General features: G+C 34.4%; 1 long non-coding RNA gene across 1 annotated transcript; it reads left to right on the plus strand.

Annotated features, from left to right (window-relative positions):
• Positions 1-342: 342 nt before the first annotated feature.
• On the plus strand, positions 343-2085 carry LOC139768755 (uncharacterized). The gene is made up of 4 exons (XR_011717424.1): positions 343-874; positions 1125-1247; positions 1505-1625; positions 1937-2085. It is a non-coding gene; the product is annotated as an uncharacterized lncRNA (long non-coding RNA).
• The last annotated feature ends 5747 nt before the right edge of the window (positions 2086-7832 follow it).

Here is a 7832-nt window from a genome sequence, read left to right on the forward strand (position 1 = left end):
CGCATCGCTCATACGGTGTCCCGTCGCGGGTCCCCTCGCCGCGCCGCGAGGACTATGGTACCGTTCGGCTTCCCGCCCTATACGCGTCCGTCGCGGGTCTCTCCGCGCCGCGAGACTATGTCTCGGCTTCCCTCCCTTATACGCGTCGTCGCGGGTCTCTCCGCGCCGCGAGACTATGTCGTCGGCTTCCCTCCCTTATACGCGTCGTCGCGGGTCTCTCCGCGCCGCGAGACTATGTCGTCGGCTTTCCTCCCTTATACGCGTCGTCGCGGGTCTCTCCGCGCCGCGAGACTATGTCGTCGGCTTCCCTCCCTTATACCGTCGTCGCGGGTCTCTTCCGCGCCGCGAGACTATGTCGTCGGCTTCCCTCCCTTATACGCGTCCGTCGCGGGTCTCTCCGCGCCGCGAGACTATGTCGTCGGCTTCCCTCCCTTATACGCGTCGTCGCGGGTCTCTCCGCGCCGCGAGACTATGTCGTCGGCTTCCCTCCCTTATACGCGTCGTCGCGGGTCTCTCCGCGCCGCGAGACTATGTCGTCGGCTTCCCCTCCCTTATACGCGTCGTCGCGGGTCTCTCCGCGCCGCGAGACTATGTCGTCGGCTTCCCTCCCTTATACGCGTCGTCGCGGGTCTCTCCGCGCCGCGAGACTATGTCGTCGGCTTCCCTCCCTTATACGCGTCGTCGCGGGTCTCTCCGCGCCGCGAGACATTCATTACGCTTAATCGAATCGTTCATTTAAATGTTTCAGAAAATAACGACGCAGAAGATGACATCGGAGCAGCGAGGGAAATCCTGCGAAGCTGACATCCCGAGCAGCCTGAGAGGAGGAGGAGGCCTAGGATAGGCATCGGGCATCGGCGTACCAACACTTCTGGTAAGTGTTACTTTTCATTTTTTTTAAGATATTATAGAATCCCTCTTTGTGCTTATTCAGTTCCTACATTAAACCGTGTTTCGGAATTTAAATTAGTAAAAAAAGATGTTTTGAAAAATTTGATTCAAGTTGATTCTAACGTAGAAACCTTTTCGAAGAAGTAATTTAAATATAATATTAATCTGAATAACGAATAAGATGTTCGATGCGCGTGACACGTATTTAATCGATTCGATTTTTTATGTTACAGAAAATATCCGCGCTGGAAGGAGCATCATCTTCGCATCGAGGAACCACGAGTGACATCCCGAGCAGCCTGAGAGGAGGAGGAGGCCTAGGATAGGCATCGGGCATCGGTGTACCAACACTTCTGGTAAGTGTTACTTTTTATTTTTTTTTTTAAGATATTATAGAATCCCTCTTTGTGCTTATTAAGTTCCTACATTAAACCGTGTTTAAAATATAAATTAGTAAAAAGAAATATTTTGAAAAATTTGATTCAAGTTGATTCTAAACGTAGAAACCTTTTTCGAAGATGTACTTTAAAATATAATATTAATCTGAATAACAAATAAGATGTTCGATGCGCGTGACACGTATTTAATCGATTCGATTATTTTTATGTTACAGAAAATATCCGCGCTGGAAGGAGCATCATCTTCGCATCGAGGAACCACGAGTGACATCCCGAGCAGCCTGAGAGGAGGTGGAGGCCTGGAAGAGGCATCAGGCGCCGGCGGAACAACATGCGGTAATATATTGGTTTATACATATTGTGTCTTTCGCGGAAAGTTTAAACCAATCGGTTGTTTCATTCGAATAGTAAAGATAGTCAGAGAGTAGAAATTAAAAAGAGTTTAATCTTTTAAATTTTATTTTGAAATTTTTTGTGTTCAGTAAATAGAGTATACTTTCAAGAAATTAAACGTGTTTTTTTTATTAAATTTATTTAATTAAAAGATATATAGAATTCCGTGTTTTACCTTCGGTAATTATTTTTCGAATACAGACTGTCTCTTTTCTTCCCTGCTCTAATCTGGATTATGTGTTTGATTGTTACAGAATCATCGTAGCGACGTTGCAGATACAGCTCCGCTGCTGCGCATCGGTGTCGGTGAGTTTTAGCGTAGGGAAGTGTGGAGAAATAAGCGTAGGTAGGGACTTAGTTAAAACGTAGGTAGGGAATAATTTTTAATTATTTTCAGTAATTACATTCCATTAAGCGAGAAAGGTCAAGAACATTTCGGACTATATTGCAACAACGTCGTAAATTAATGCAATATAGCCGAAATGGCTTCTTGATTTTTCTTGCTTAATGGATGAAGTCACACTGCATTGCCACGAGTCTCAATGTGGCTCGAGGACTCCTATCTGACCCGGAGGTGGAGGTGGATTTTGCGGCCGGAACAGCAGGAAAGAAAGTGGTGAGTGTAATTGATTTTTACGTACTATGTTACTTATGTCCAAAAATGTTCTATCTCTTCTGTCTTTACTTAATCGAATCGTTCATTTGAATATTTCAGAAAATAACGACGTAGAAGGTGACATCGGAGCAGCGAGGGAATCCTGCGAAGCTGACATCCCGAGCAGCCTGAGAGGAGGAGGAGGCCTGGGAGAGGCATCGGGCGCCAGCGGAACAACTTGCGGTAAATATTATTTTTTATTTCGTGTAAAATTTTTCCTGTTTATTCTCGAGTTGTTTTATTTCCCCGTGATTTAGAAATAATAATTAGAAGAAAAGAAGTAATTTAATATTGTAGAAATTTATCCTTGTAAAGATCCTTTTTCGTAAAATGTTTCCTTATTTAAATTAATATCTAATTGAATAATAAAAAGTTTGATCTACATAGGAATTATGTTTCAAAACATTAGGTTTTTTGAACACCATTTTAATATGATATTTATGTTTGTATATTACAGATACAACGTAGCTACGTGGCAGATGTAATTCCGCTGTTGCGCATCGGGGTCGGTGAGTGATAAATTAATATGTCTGTTGAGGTAATTGATAACTGGATTTTACCAGTTGAAATAATAATATGACGTAAGATCCCATATATATTTATTGCTATAAAATAGAAGATTCTTTCTAGTTAATTATCTAGATTATTCTAGATAATTATTTTAGAATCGAACAGTTTTACATCATTTGAAAATAATTTTAAAATAACATATTATACAAAAAATATATTTTAATAATTAGCACAATACAAAGAGATATTTTTATCAATTCTAATTGTGTGAAAAATTTATTATCCTTTCCGGATCTTGCGTCATTCATCTGAATTTTTCATCTCTGCATGCTTTTGAGATGAGATTTAGTAACGATGAATTTCGAATCGATGAATACACGTATATGGGCCTTAAATTCTATCGAATGGCGCGTCTAGCATTTTTCGCTTATTTAGTTTTAAATTATAAATAATAGTTTTAAATTAAAGTTTGTTCATATTATAAAGTTAGTATTAAAATAATATAAAGTTTAATATATATATATAAAGTTTATAGTCATAATCGAATCTCTTCGAATTAAAACTGTCGATATAAAGATTTTTTTTAAATTCAAATTTGTTTTTTATTGAATATATATTTTAATTATTGAATATATATCTGAATTGCTACGAATAAACGTGCGCAAAGACTAAATGTGAAATTAATTCATGTTCTAAAGAAATTATTGTTATTGTTAATTTTTTAACTTTGTACTTAATTAATTTAATTAATATAATGGCCCCTTCGCGACGCGTTCGTGTTTCGCGGATCATACAAAAGCGTAAATTCTTACGCTTATTGCCGGCGATGATTAGCCGGCAGCAGAAGAAGTATTTCTTCTTGTTATCGATCTCTGGCTATATATGAGCCATGATACGGCCAGGTGTTACAAAAGGTGAGTCTCTGGCCGGAAGAAAGAAGACGAAAAGATTTTGATAAAAATATGGTTATTTAACAATATAAACTTAATAGATAAATAACAGTGAAGTTTAAGATTTTAAATACATGAAATAAAAAATTTAAATTTTATATATTAAAACATAATACGGATTGCACAATAAACTTGAATAAATTTTAGTAATGCTAAACGAGGTTTTAATATGATACTTATAATTAAACACAAAATTATCTTACACTACAAAAAGTGACTGTAACAGGAGATATTTTTCCAACAGTGAGATAAATTGGTTTAGAGCGTCTTGCTTAACATCAATCACAAATCTTTTGTAATTTTTGGATCCATGTTGTACCATTTATTACTGCATGTAGCATAATATATTTTATTACACTTGAAAAAATCAGAAGCACTTTTAGTTATAAATTATTGAACAAATTGTTCCATAACTAAAGTACTTACATATTCTTTTGTAGAAATTGACGTAGTTAGCGTAGTAACGAAAGAGTTAAAAACATTTCTCGTTTTCTTTTGTCCGCCCAAGTAGCCGCTGACGTAACTTGGATAACAACGAGTGAATAAGCGTGGGTGTGACAACACGTATATGTACTACCATATTCTCACGCACACAAAATCGATTTTATTACGATGCATACCAATTGCTATTTAGGAAAGATTTGGGTACACAAATTGAAAGAGAATTAATTTTATACTTTCAGTATCATATTAAACGGAAACGTCTCTGTACGATGCAATTCTTATAATCTGTCTGCTGAGAGTGTATTTAAACGTCATAATAGTGATATCTCATAATAATAGTGATTGCCATAAGTATTTTTCCATCGACTTAAGTAGATACGCTCGCGAGAGCATTCCCGACTACAAACAATACTCGAAAATAAAACACACATAATCACAAGCATGTGTGAAAATCTGATAAATTGCAAACGAGATATTTTTAAAATTATGAACCAAATTTTTATGCATGCAGGATATTTATTATGATCAGAACAGATTTCTCTAGATTACGATTTATTTAATTTTAGTTAAATTTACGAGTTTTTTTATTACTTAATAGAATTCTCCACGCAAATAATGCAATGAAATTTATTTATTTGCAAATAACATCAATACAGGCATACTTCTTAAACCAAAGTATAATTCTATGAAAAGTTGCATAATATTTTGGAAAAGAAACTTCACATTCTTCTCACTTTTTTAATCAACTTTTTGTTGTATGCAAAACGGATATATATCCAACGGACGTTTTTATTAACTGAAAGACATATTTTTTAATGATTACATAGTAAGTTAACAGTATTAAATTAATAACTTGAGCTTAGGTATATAATTGCGAAGTTTAAGATTGTACATATACATATAGATGAAAATAAAAGATTTGAATTATATATATTAAAATGTAGTACATTGTGTAATGATTTATAACAGATTTGCAGTGACACCAAACAATATTTTAATGCAATAGTAAAACATTAAAATATCTTACATTGCAAAAGGTGGCCATTGTAACAGGAAAAATTTTTCCAACAGTCAGATAGATTGGTTTAGAACCTCTTGTCATTAAGAACAACAAATCTTCTGCAATTTTTGGATTTAGGGTGTACCATTTATTACTAAATGCCGCATAATATATTTCATTGCACTTGAAAATACGAAAGCACTTTTAGATATCAATTATTTATAATAATATTTTACGTAATAATTATTAATATGTATACATATTAGTTATTCCTCACAATTTATATTAATGTACAAAACTTACTTATAAACATCCATGGGTCATGGTTATCTGTAAATTTATGATTTAATGTCCTGTGGTATCGTTCTATTTAATTATTTGTCCGTTTAAGCTTCCGATACATTGAAAATCGGGTTGGTGCTACTCGTTTTATCCAAAAACGGTCGTAATAGCGAAAATAACGTTGGGATCGACGTCTCATATATACCGACATGTCTAATTTAATATTATGAAAAGTTGTCACAATATCTTTTTCACATCACGTAATAACGCCAAAGCCATTAGCTTTGTAAGTATTTCCTCTGATTGCTTCGAATTTGCTTTTTTTTCCTATGAACTTTCTAATATTTTTACATAACGCCTATAAAATATTATAAAGATTTAAATAAATAATTAAAAATATTTAATATATGAATTGTTATTGTATGCATAATATTTTTAATATATACGTTAAAATATTATGCATACAATAATAAAGATTGAGAGAGAGAGAGAGAGAGAGAGAGAAAGAGAGAGAGAGAGAGAGAGAGAGAAGAGAGAGAGAGAGAGAGAGAGAGAGAGAGAGAGAGAGAGAGAGAGAGAGAGAGAGAGAGAGAGAGAGAGAGAGAGAGAGAGAGAGAGAGAGAGAGGAGAGAGAGAGAGAGAGAGAGAGAGAGAGAGAGAGAGAGAGAGAGAGAGAGAGAGAGAGAGAGAGAGAGAGAGAGAGAGAGGAGAGAGAGAGAGAGAGAGAGAGAGAGAGAGAGAGAGAGAGAGAGAGAGAGAGAGAGAGAGAGAGAGAGAGAGAGAGAGAGAGAGAGAGAGAGAGAGAGAGAGAGAGAGAGAGAGAAAATTGATACCTGTAAATAATGAAAATAACATCCTTTCACTTCAGCGGATATGATAAGACTGTTAAAAAAGCTTTTTGAAGAGCAAATTCAAAATCGGTCATTACTGTTCGTGGACGCAATGACGTGCTAATTTATTGAATACATATTCTAATATTGGTTTATAATCTGTATATTTCCTTCGTTCCATGATAACCCACGCAAAAGGTATTTCCTAGAATAGATAAATATGTAAAAAAAAATAATAATTTCTATGTTTAGAATCATTGTTACAACTTTTTAAATAGATATTATATTAATAAATTTTAAATAACTTACATGATTAAATTTTCGAGCCATTATAATGTAAAAAATTGTCGTGTTTTATTAACTGTTGTATTTTTATTTTTATTTTCTAATAAAATAGAAGCAGTTATAAACGTAGCGTCTGCAGCAAATATTTCTTCAGTAGTGCCCGTTTTGCATAAAGTCCGAATAAAAGCTCGATCAAATATTACCAAATGCGTTTTGCTACGATCTTCGAATTTTACAGTTTTAATACTTAGAAAATATTTTTTGTTATACTTCATTAAGTGTTTCCATTCTTTACTTTTTAACGTTTGCGAAATCTTGCAATGTTACAGGACATACAAGTCTTACATGTTTTCTCCATCGTACCATTGATCTTTTTACGCTTTGAAAAAGTACTAAAGGAGATACAATTTTCTATCTAAAAATATGGTTGTATTAGAAAAGAGCGTTTAATAAGAAAAAATAATTTAATTATATTAAAAGATGTTAAAAAACTTGTGTGAGTGTGTGTGTGTGTGTGTGTGTGTGTGTGTGTGTGTGTGTGTGTGTGTGTGCGTGTGTGTGTGTGCGCTATGCACTTACTCCTTGCTCACATCATCATATACATCTTTTATATTTCGGAAATCGTTCTGAATGTTGTGTTTTAAAGTTTTTTTGAATAACCGTATATCTTTTGCATGGTTATCAGCTGGATGATCGTGTCTCTTTGTTTGTCGAAATCTATTATTTTTTAATTTTCCTTGTCCACCACATCTTTTCCTTTTCTTTTTACATGACAGATATCTATATTTAATGATTAAAAAACGAATTACACATTTTAAATTTTTTTTAAAGGTCGAATAATGCAATATTAAAGTAAAACGGAGTTGAAATGCTTTTGTCAGTATTTTGTTTTTGTGAATTATCGATGTTTATAAAAATTAAAGTTAGTTTCCCGTTACTTTCCTCTGGGATTTTGTAGTAGTGTTTACTCCCTAGGAATAAAAACTGACAATTTTTGGCCGGATCTTCGGCTCATTAAAGCAGCGCATAACTCTCTGCGCCACGATCACCACTATATATTATGAAGAAAATACATAAATACATGCATATATATATACATATATATATATATATATATATATATATATATATATATATATGTATATATGTATATATAAAATGTAAGATATGGTAAAATATAAATGTCCATCCGTG

This window comes from Temnothorax nylanderi, unplaced genomic scaffold, assembly GCF_030848795.1.
Source record: "Temnothorax nylanderi isolate EJ_2023f unplaced genomic scaffold, tnyl_v1.0 TNYL_tig0018_pilon, whole genome shotgun sequence".
NCBI classification, from domain to species: domain Eukaryota; kingdom Metazoa; phylum Arthropoda; class Insecta; order Hymenoptera; family Formicidae; genus Temnothorax; species Temnothorax nylanderi.